The sequence below is a fragment of the Pimephales promelas genome, chromosome 8 (assembly GCF_988280905.1).
Source record: "Pimephales promelas chromosome 8, fPimPro1.hap1.1, whole genome shotgun sequence".
Lineage (NCBI taxonomy): Eukaryota > Metazoa > Chordata > Actinopteri > Cypriniformes > Leuciscidae > Pimephales > Pimephales promelas.
The window spans coordinates 16,706,726-16,716,420 of record NC_142776.1 but is presented as its reverse complement, the minus strand read 5'-3'; the positions used below and the strand labels follow the sequence as shown (position 1 = coordinate 16,716,420).

Here is a 9,695-nt window from a genome sequence, read left to right as displayed (position 1 = left end):
AGTCTCCATAGAACTTAAAATATTCATTTTATTTTAGTTTTCGTGTTCGCATTTATGAGGAAAAAACAATGTTACAGACGTGACCGCTCTGAACTGGCTCTAAAACTGCTTTAAAACTTTCACATAGTCTGTTGCCTTTAAGAAGTAAAAGCAGACAATGCACTGTAATACAACTGTAATACAAGCCTCACTGAACATGTAACGAGTAAAATATTACTGAAAATTGATTAGTAATGCCTTACACTACTGCGCTACAGCAAAAAGTAATATGTTACTGTAATGTATTACTTTTGTAATGCGTTACTCCCAACACTGCTCTAGGTCCATCCCTAAACTGTCAGTGTGGTGTAAGCAGCAGATTGTACAAAAATGTAAAAATAAAACAAATTTGCCACCAAGCCACCAATATGTAAAATAGTTACAGATTATACAACTGTGTTGGCTCCTCCCTCCCATATTTCGCTTAGAACACCCTTCTCTTCACAGATCTTATTTAAACAAACACACCCACTCTCCCTCACTCTCTCTTTCTCTCTGTAGGTGTGTTAATAACACATTTAGTGGTATGGAGCCAAGAGAAATGTGGAGTAATCAGCAGCCATGTTAGTGTGCAGAGAGCAGATTGAGGCTCTAATAAAGCTTAACTCTCGTTGTCACAAATGCTCTGGAACGCTGAATCTCTCACACACTCCCTTTCTCTCTCCACCTACCCACCCCCCAACACACCCACCCATCATACGCCTACAATTTACTCATCCATCACCATCAGCTCTCTCTCCCCTTTCCCTCCATCTTCTGCTTCTCTGTGTAGCATCTCCTGTTTTCTCCTCCTTTCCTGGCCCCTCTACATTTCTCTTTTGTCTTCTCAGACCCTCCTCCTCTTCACTCACAACGCATTCTCACCCCAAGGCGTCACCTTTGACCATGCTTCAATATTTGACGTTTTAGGCGCCCTTTAGCGTCACTTACATGACGCGATCCTACGGCGTCATCTAACTGACGCTAAAGGAAAGCGTCTGTTAGAGGACGCGGTTAGGTTTAGGTGTGGGGTGGGGGTAGGGTACACGCGATCCTAGGGCGTCATCTAACTGACGCTAAAGGGTGCCTAAAGCGTCAGATATTGAAGCATGTCCAAATGCTTCCCAAGGCGTCAGTTAAGTGACGCCTTGGGGGTGAGAATGGGCTGTCACTCAATCAATCTCTCTCTCTTTCTCTTCACCAACAAAATATATGTTTTTATGACCATGTAAAATGCAATATGGTTTCTATGAAATACATTATAATGCAAGCAAGGATGTGTGTGTGTGTGTGTGTGTGTGTGCGTGTGTGCGTGTGTGTGTGTGTGTGTGCGTGCGTGCGTGCGTGCGTGCGTGCGTGCGTGCGTGCGTGCGTGTGTGTGTGTGTGTGTGTGTGTGTGTGTGTGTGTGTGTGTGTGTGTGAAAGAGAGAGAACTTATGTGAGTTTCTGTGTTAACCGGTGCCAAATCAGGGTTGGGTTACACACTGTTAGTTGTGAAGAATCTGAGCTGAAGCCAGGGCAGGCCTTTCAGCCCCTCTCAGGCCTCTGCAGGCACTCTCAGATCCATATTTCATATTTAAAAGAATAGTTTACTCCAAACAGACACATTCTGTAATTATATTCTCAGTAGCAATCCATTTTCAAACCAATTATTTTTCCATGCATAAGAATAATTATTTATGCAGCTCTATTCAACACAGATATTTGGTTAAATCATTTGTCCAAACTGGAACAGATCATAAACATTGTTCACCAGACATCAAATTTAAAGCCACCATGACATCAATATTGACAAATTAAAATCAAGTCCTACCCTTTATCCTATGTAATCTGCATAATAAATAATAATAACAGTAACACCGAATACTTCTTTAATTTTATGTTGTTGTTGTTGTTGTTTTATTTTTTTCTTGGCCAATGATTCACACTCAAAACACAAGCTTGGGGAGGTGCAGAAAGATTTTGTAACCATAACTTCAGAAAAGCATATACAAAAGAACGTACTGCTGATCAGCACTTCCAGCAGACTCTTTAATTTTATGTTTTATTAATAAAGGTTGTCATTTATACCTGTCCATTGTGACACCCCTACTTTAATGTGGTGCACGAGTTGCATGGAGCACTTTTGTGGTGCTTGTATATTGCTTGTTGTATCCTTTCTGTTTCTTTTTCTCAGAGAAATACAGAGCATACAATTAATGTCACATACCTAAACACGCATATTTATGACGCAGGTCTTTGGTTTGCACCTCTGGAATCTTTTTGTATAGAGTCACATGTGAAACCAACAACGAACACTGACTGATTTAATGATGTTTTGAGTCCTGTGATCTGGACGGTAGCGATTGTTCTTGTCTTTGTTTGAGATGGTTGGTGGGTTAATTACAGAGTCTCAACCAAGTGTGTGGGAGTGTGTGAGAGAGGGCAGGGTCATATACCCCAGGACCACATTTGGACCTCTCTTTCTCTCTCTTTCTGACTTACAGTAAACATCACAGGGGAAATTCTGATGTATTAATCCCCCCTGGAATAAATAAAGTGTACCTTTCCATTCTGAACAAATTTTTGGCAAACTCACTGAAGTTGGATCAGTTCCCTGTCTAACTTGGGAATAAAGGTTCAATTAAATTTAACCTCCAGGAAGGTTAACATTTAGCCATTCATAAAAAATCTGCATCTGGACTGGATCTTTGTTGATTCAGCACTAGTTGTCCATATCAGATTAGTTTCATTCATAAATAATAATTTGCTTTCAAAACCCACAGTGCCATTTAACATGAATGGGAAAAACTGATGGATTCATTTTTAAAGAGTGAAAATGTGCAGTCATATTTACTTCCACACTGTAAAAAGAAAAGGTGCCTGGAGGAACCTTTTGGGGTTCTTCACTTTGCCACGCCGGCGGAACCGTCTGTAGATCCTCTAGGAACCCTTTAAAAAAAGGGACAGTTCTCTGAGGAACCACCCAGGTTTCCTGAGGAACTCTTATATTAGGCACTGCATGGAACCGCTTTGGGTGCTTCCAGGAACCAATTTTTATTTATTTATTTATTTATTATTTCATGTTGTTACTATGGTTAGCATTAACTTCTATTATTATAAACAAACTGAACCAAATACAAGGTAAGAATTGTTTATTAAATTTTAGATCCATTTTAATACATACACTTCCATGCACTCGGGAAAAGAAGCTAGTAATAGATTAATATCACTGAATAGAATACACAAACAAATAGTATAATACATACTGTAAGCAACATGAATAATCAACAATGTACAGTATATACAATAGGGTATACAAGAAAAGGGTATACATCTCAACAAAATGCATGGAAACACATCACATTAATAAAAAAAAAAAAAAATTAAGTTAAGTTGTGTCAATGGACTTTTTTTGCCTGTGTAATTTCACAAATTTGACCGCACCTTTACTTGCTGAAACATAAAATGCAATCATTAATAAAATCTTAACAAGGGACATGTGAGGTTAACGAGTTAGAACAGTACAATTTTCCGTTTGTTTTTCCTCTTTACTGGTGGATGGTCCAGGCACTTCTATAATTTTCAGGTCTACAGGAGGATTATTTTTCTTGTTCAAACTTGTATTTCAGCTTACCGAGGTGCCTGCAAAGAACCAAAATTACTGTCAGCAGTGTTATTAAAGTGATAGTTGTGAACTGAAAATAATTTCCTTGTGACATTCCGAACCTGTTAGACTTTCTGTCGGTGGAACCCAAAAGCAGATCTCAGGCGTAATGCAACCCCAGTCATCATTCAGTTACACTGCAGGAGACAAGCAGAACAAAACTGTGTAAATCATTCATGAAACCATTCTTATGTACACTTGTTTAGTTCAATTCAATGCAACAATTTATGTAAAAATGCTTAAATATTGTGTTAATCTCCAAAAATGTCACAGAAAAGATCACAAAAATATGAAAAATTAAATTGAAAATTGGTCCACAACTCATGTGTTATGAGTTGTGTTGCAAGTCTTCTGAAGCCATATAATAGCCTTTGTTTTTTTGTCTAAAAAGACTACACTTCGATTTTTTTTTTATATGCAAATGCAAATGATTAAAGGGGAAATGAAGCAGTGAATCAAGTTTGAATGATTTACAAGATGGATTTCCAATATAATCAACAATTATATAAGAAACATTACAAATGTAAACATTTAGAAGAAAAAAGGAAAAAACTTTGTATCTTTCGCCACCAGGGTGCCGCCATTGTGCAGTTGACGTCATGGGGTTGGTTGGCTCAAGTTTAACAGGCTCTGGGCACTGAAAATCGCGACATCAAACTGTGTTTACACCAGTGTTTTGACCGCGAACGACTAATGTTAAGTACAGTCATTAGACAAAAAGACGACTTCTCATGTTATATGTTGACAAACTGCACATAGAAACATTGTTCGCGATGTTTGCCGTCAGATATTCCCGTCTCGTCAACATGTAAGTTAGCATGTAACGTTATTTGTTAAAGGGGAAATGAAACGTCCATATTTTCGCAGTGGTAGTGCTAGTAGCTACAGCCTACATACTAGGAAAAAGTGTCTCCGCTCTGACATCCTTCAGGGAAAGCATCGCCGCTTCCACACGTCTACCTCCCGGCACAGCATGGTAAACGTGCGCGCCGGTGATGCAGAATTGACCACGCAATACATGCTCACGATCAACCTCTTGACAACAGATGGACTCTGACACGGAGGGCATCGAAGTAACGCTACAACAGCCACACTGACACCTGGTTAGTTAGCGTTGCAAACCCGCTCTTCGCCCCAAACCACCACCGGCTGTTCTACATAGCAACGTGACTTAACGTTGTATGGTGTTGACGAGACGGGAATATGACGGCAGACAAGACATCGCGAACAATGTTTCTATGTGCAGTTTGTCAACATATAACATTAGACGTCGTCTTTTTGTCTAATGACTGTACCTAACATTAGTCGTTTGCGGTCAAAACACTGGTGTAAACACAGTTTGATGTCGCGATTTTCAATGCCCAGAGCCTGTTAAACTTGAGCCAACCAACTCCGTGACGTCAACTGCACAATGGCGGCACCCTGGCGGCGAAAGATGCAAAGTTTTTTCTTTTTTTCTTCTAAATGTTTACATTTGTAATATTTCTTATATAATTGTTGATTATATTGGAAATCCATCTTGTAAATCATGTAAACTTGATTCACTGCTTCATTTCCCCTTTAAGGAACTGTATAAGAAAAAATGTATATAGAATTATTGGAGCCAAATCGGTGATGTAATTTTTCTGAGTGATGTCACAGGTCGAGGGGAGGAACGCTCGGGTGACCAACCACCCCCCCTCTAACCGAGTCACCACCGTGAGGAGCCGACACCACAGGCACACAACAGAGGACCACAGAGACAGAGATAAGTTTCAAAGGAGTAACAATCTTTATTGAACCAAGGGTTTCTCACGGTTTAAAATACTCTCATGAATGCATGATAATGGAGCAGGGGGTTGCAGCTTACTTCTCAGGTAAGGATTCTTCACAGTACAGGGTACTCTCGTTGGTGCACAGTAATGAAGCAGTGGATTAAAAGCTTACTTTTCCCCCAGCGGTGCTGCAGACTTCCAGACTCATACAGCAAGTATGGCAGGTAAGGATTCTTCACAGTAAAGGGTACTCTCGTTAGTGCACGGTAGTGAAGCCGTGGATTAAAAGCTTACTTCTCCCCCAGCGGTGCTGCAGACTTCCAGACTATGGCAGGTAAGGATTCTTCACAGTACAGGGTACTCTCTCTCTCTCTTTAGTTCACAGTAGGGCGACAGTGGGTTAAACGATTACTTTATCAGCGTTGCTGTATACTTCTGGGCTCAAACAGTAAGTAGAACAGGTGAGGATAGTCACAGTACACAGTACTCTCTCTTCAGTTCACAATAGGGGGACAGTGAGTCATAAGGTTACTTTACCAGTGGTGCTGTATGCTTCTGGGCTCAAACAGCAAGTAGAACAGGTGGGGATCCTCACAGTACACAGTACTCTCTCTTCAGTTCACTATATCACTCTGGGCTTCTGACGGGGGCAGATATAATATCCTTCCACGAACGTGTAAGCATGGATAGGGCTACTTCTCAGCAAAGACACATCACACTCGTGTTCACTTCAATTCCACAGGCAAAAATCAATGTGTATTAATAAGGCAAAAGCACTGCAATTCACTCACACGGTAGGGCTGATCAGAGGCCTCGCTCTGTTTGTTGTGCTCACTTTACATGGGGTTTCACTTTCAATTCCTCCTCCACACACTCTGAAACACATAGCTCCTCCAACAGTCAGATCCACACTCACTGTATCCTCTTCAAGCGGTTTAAATGTTCATAAGTTAAAATCAGTTCACTTATCTTTGCTCTTTTCTTTCCCAGCACAGATCCAGTCGATAGCTCAGACCAGCAGGCTTCCTACAAACAATCACTCTGATCCAGCAAGCTTGAATGGGCGTCTCTCCCTTTCCCCTTTCCCTTCCTTGTCAGTGGGTCCTCCATCTGAGCCTCCTCCATCTGTGTCTTCCCCGTCTGTGTTTCCCCCGTCTGAGCCCTTTTCTCCCTCCTGTCTGTCTCCTTTTATCTTGTTTATCTTGACTCGTCAAACAGGAAACCTGTGTGAGTGCCGCTCCTCTCTCTCTCGCACCTGCAGGGCATTAGCGCTAATCAGTGCGGGCATGGTTCCATCACGCCCGGAACTGCAGTGGTGTGTTGCACACAATCCGTTCCCCTAGGGAACTTGCGACTCTGAGGAGGGTTCCGATCGCCAAGCGATTTTGTCACCCGTGACATGCCCCCTTGCCAATCGGTTCTAGTCCCTAGAACCGACGTTCCTCAATTCCATTTGCCATATCTCTCCAGTGGCTGTCCTTGGGTATCCCACTGAGGTCGTCGGGGTGGCGAGGGCGGAGCCGCTCTGGCTTCAACTTCGGGGTCCCTCGGGACCACAGCCCACCCTACCATGGGTACCTCTTCGTCCGCCATCGCGTACCTGTGGCCGCTACAACTCACGGTGTGTATCCTGCCGACTACGCCACTTTTGATGTCACAGGTCGAGGGGAGGAACGCTCGGGTGACCAACCACCCCCCCCTCTAACCGAGTCACCACCGTGAGGAGCCGACACCACAGGCACACAACAGAGGACCCGGAGACAGAGATAAATTTCAAAGGAGTAACAATCTTTATTAAGCCAAAGGTTTCTCACAGTTCAAGAGACTCTCGTCGATGTATGATGATGGAGCAGGGGGGTTGAAGCTTACTTCTCCCCAGCGGTGCTGCAGACTTCCAGACCCAAGAGAAAGTATGTCAGGTAAGGATTCTTCACGGTACAAAGTACTCTCGTTGGTGCACAGTAATGAAGCAGTGGATTAGAAGCTTACTCTTCCCCAGCGGTGCTGCAGACTTCCAGACTCAGACAGTAAGTATGGCGGGTAAGGATTCTTCACAGTACAGAGTACTCTCGTTGGTGCACGATAATAAAGCAGTGGATTAAAAGCTTACTTTTCCCCCAGCGGTGCTGCAGACTTCCAGACTCAGACAGTAAGTATGGCAGGTAAGGATTCTTCACAGTACAGAGTACTCTCGTTGGTGCACGATAATAAAGCAGTGGATTAAAAGCTTACTTTTCCCCCAGCGGTGCTGCAGACTTCCAGACTCGGACAGTAAGTATGGCGGGTAAGGATTCTTCACAGTACAGAGTACTCTCGTTGGTGCACGATAATAAAACAGTGGATTAAAAGGTTACTTTTCCCCCAGCGGTGCTGCAGACTTCCAGACTCAGACAGTAAGTATGGCGGGTAAGGATTCTTCACAGTACAGAGTACTCTCGTTGGTGCACGATAATAAAGCAGTGGATTAAAAGCTTACTTTTTTTCCCCAGCGGTGCTGCAGACTTCCAGACTCAGACGGTAAGTATGGCAGGTAAGGATTCTTCACAGTACAGGGTACTCTCGTGGGTGCACGGTAATGAAGCAGTGGATTAAACGATTACTTTATCAGCATTGCTGTATACTTCTGGGCTCAAACAGTAAGTAGAACAGGTGAGGATATTCACAGTACACAGTACTCTCTCTTCAGTTCACAATAGGGAGACAGTGAGTCATAAGGTTACTTTACCAGTGGTGCTGTATGCTTCTGGGCTCAAACAGCAAGTAGAACAGGTGTGGATCTTCACAGTACAAAGTACTCTCTCCTCAGTTCACAGTAGGGCGACAGTGGGTTAAACGATTACTTTATCAGCGTTGCTGTATACTTCTGGGCTCAAACAGTAAGTAGAACAGGTGAGGATAGTCACAGTACACAGTACTCTCTCTTCAGTTCACAATAGGGGGACAGTGAGTCATAAAGTTACTTTACCAGTGGTGCTGTATGCTTCTGGGCTCAAACAGCAAGTAGAACAGGTGGAGATCTTCACAGTACAAAGTATTCTCTCCTCAGTTCACAGTAGGGCGACAGTGGGTTAAACAATTACTTTATCAGCGTTGCTGTATACTTCTGGGCTCAAACAGCAAGTAGAACAGGTGGAGATCTTCACAGTACAAAGTATTCTCTCCTCAGTTCACAGTAGGGCGACAGTGGGTTAAACGATTACTTTATCAGCGTTGCTGTATACTTCTGGGCTCAAACAGTAAGTAGAACAGGTGAGGATAGTCACAGTACACAGTACTCTCTCTTCAGTTCACAATAGGGAGACAGTGAGTCATAAGGTTACTTTACCAGTGGTGCTGTATGCTTCTAGGCTCAAACAGCAAGTAGAACAGGTGGGGATCTTCACAGTACAAAGTACTCTCTCTTCAGTTCACTGTATCACTCTGGGCTTCTGACGGGGGCAGATATAATAACCTTCCACGAACGTGTAAGCATGGATGGGGGCCACTTCTCAACAAAGACACAGCACACTTGTGTTCACTTCAATTTCACAGCAATAAATCAATGTGTATCAATAAGGCAAAAGCACTGCAATTCACTCACACGATAGGGTTGGACAGAGGCCCCACTCCGGCCGTTGCGCTCGTTTACAGGGTTTTCACTTTTAATTCCTCCTCATCACACTCTGAAACACATAGCTCCTCCAACAGTCAGATCCACATTCACTGTATCCTCTTCAAGTGGTTCAAATGTTCATAAGATGAAAACAATTCACTTATCTTTCCTCTCTCCTTCCACAGCACAGATCCAGCCCTAGCTCGGCCCAGCAGTCTTCCCACAAACGATCAATCTGACCCAGCAAACTCGAATGGGCGATCTCCACACTCCAACGATTTTTCCAAGGAAGCCTGTATCCAGCACTGCCCAGAGTCAACCCTTTGGAATCTTGACACACTGTACACCCACCAACCGCGCTGCAAACACTCTCTAAATGCTCCTTTTATATTGTGGCTTATGAAACAGGAAGCCTGTGTGAGCGCCGCTCCTCTCTCTCTCACACCTGCCATGCATTAGCGCTAATCAGTACGGGCATGTTTTCATCACACCCGGAACCGTAGTGGAGTGTTGCACCCAATACGTTCCCCTAGGAAACTCAGGACTCTCAAGAAGGTTCCGTTTACTGAGCGATTTTGTCACCCGTGACAGTGACATGAATGAGATTTAAGAGCCTGAAGGAATATTTTCATAGAATAACTGATTAAAAAACACAAGTACACAGTCAAACAAAACAAATTCACAC

General features: G+C 43.1%; 2 long non-coding RNA genes across 2 annotated transcripts; both read right to left on the bottom strand.

Annotated features, from left to right (window-relative positions):
* Positions 1–3,137: 3,137 nt before the first annotated feature.
* LOC120490215 (uncharacterized) lies at positions 3,138–9,533 on the bottom strand. The gene is made up of 3 exons (XR_016169471.1): positions 8,744–9,533; positions 3,727–3,801; positions 3,138–3,642 (listed from the first exon to the last, which is right to left on the bottom strand). It is a non-coding gene; the product is annotated as an uncharacterized LOC120490215 (long non-coding RNA).
* Positions 5,413–8,734, bottom strand: LOC148977698 (uncharacterized). Its single transcript, XR_016169472.1, has 2 exons — positions 5,956–8,734; positions 5,413–5,790 (listed from the first exon to the last, which is right to left on the bottom strand). It is a non-coding gene; the product is annotated as an uncharacterized LOC148977698 (long non-coding RNA).
* Positions 9,534–9,695: the final 162 nt, after the last annotated feature.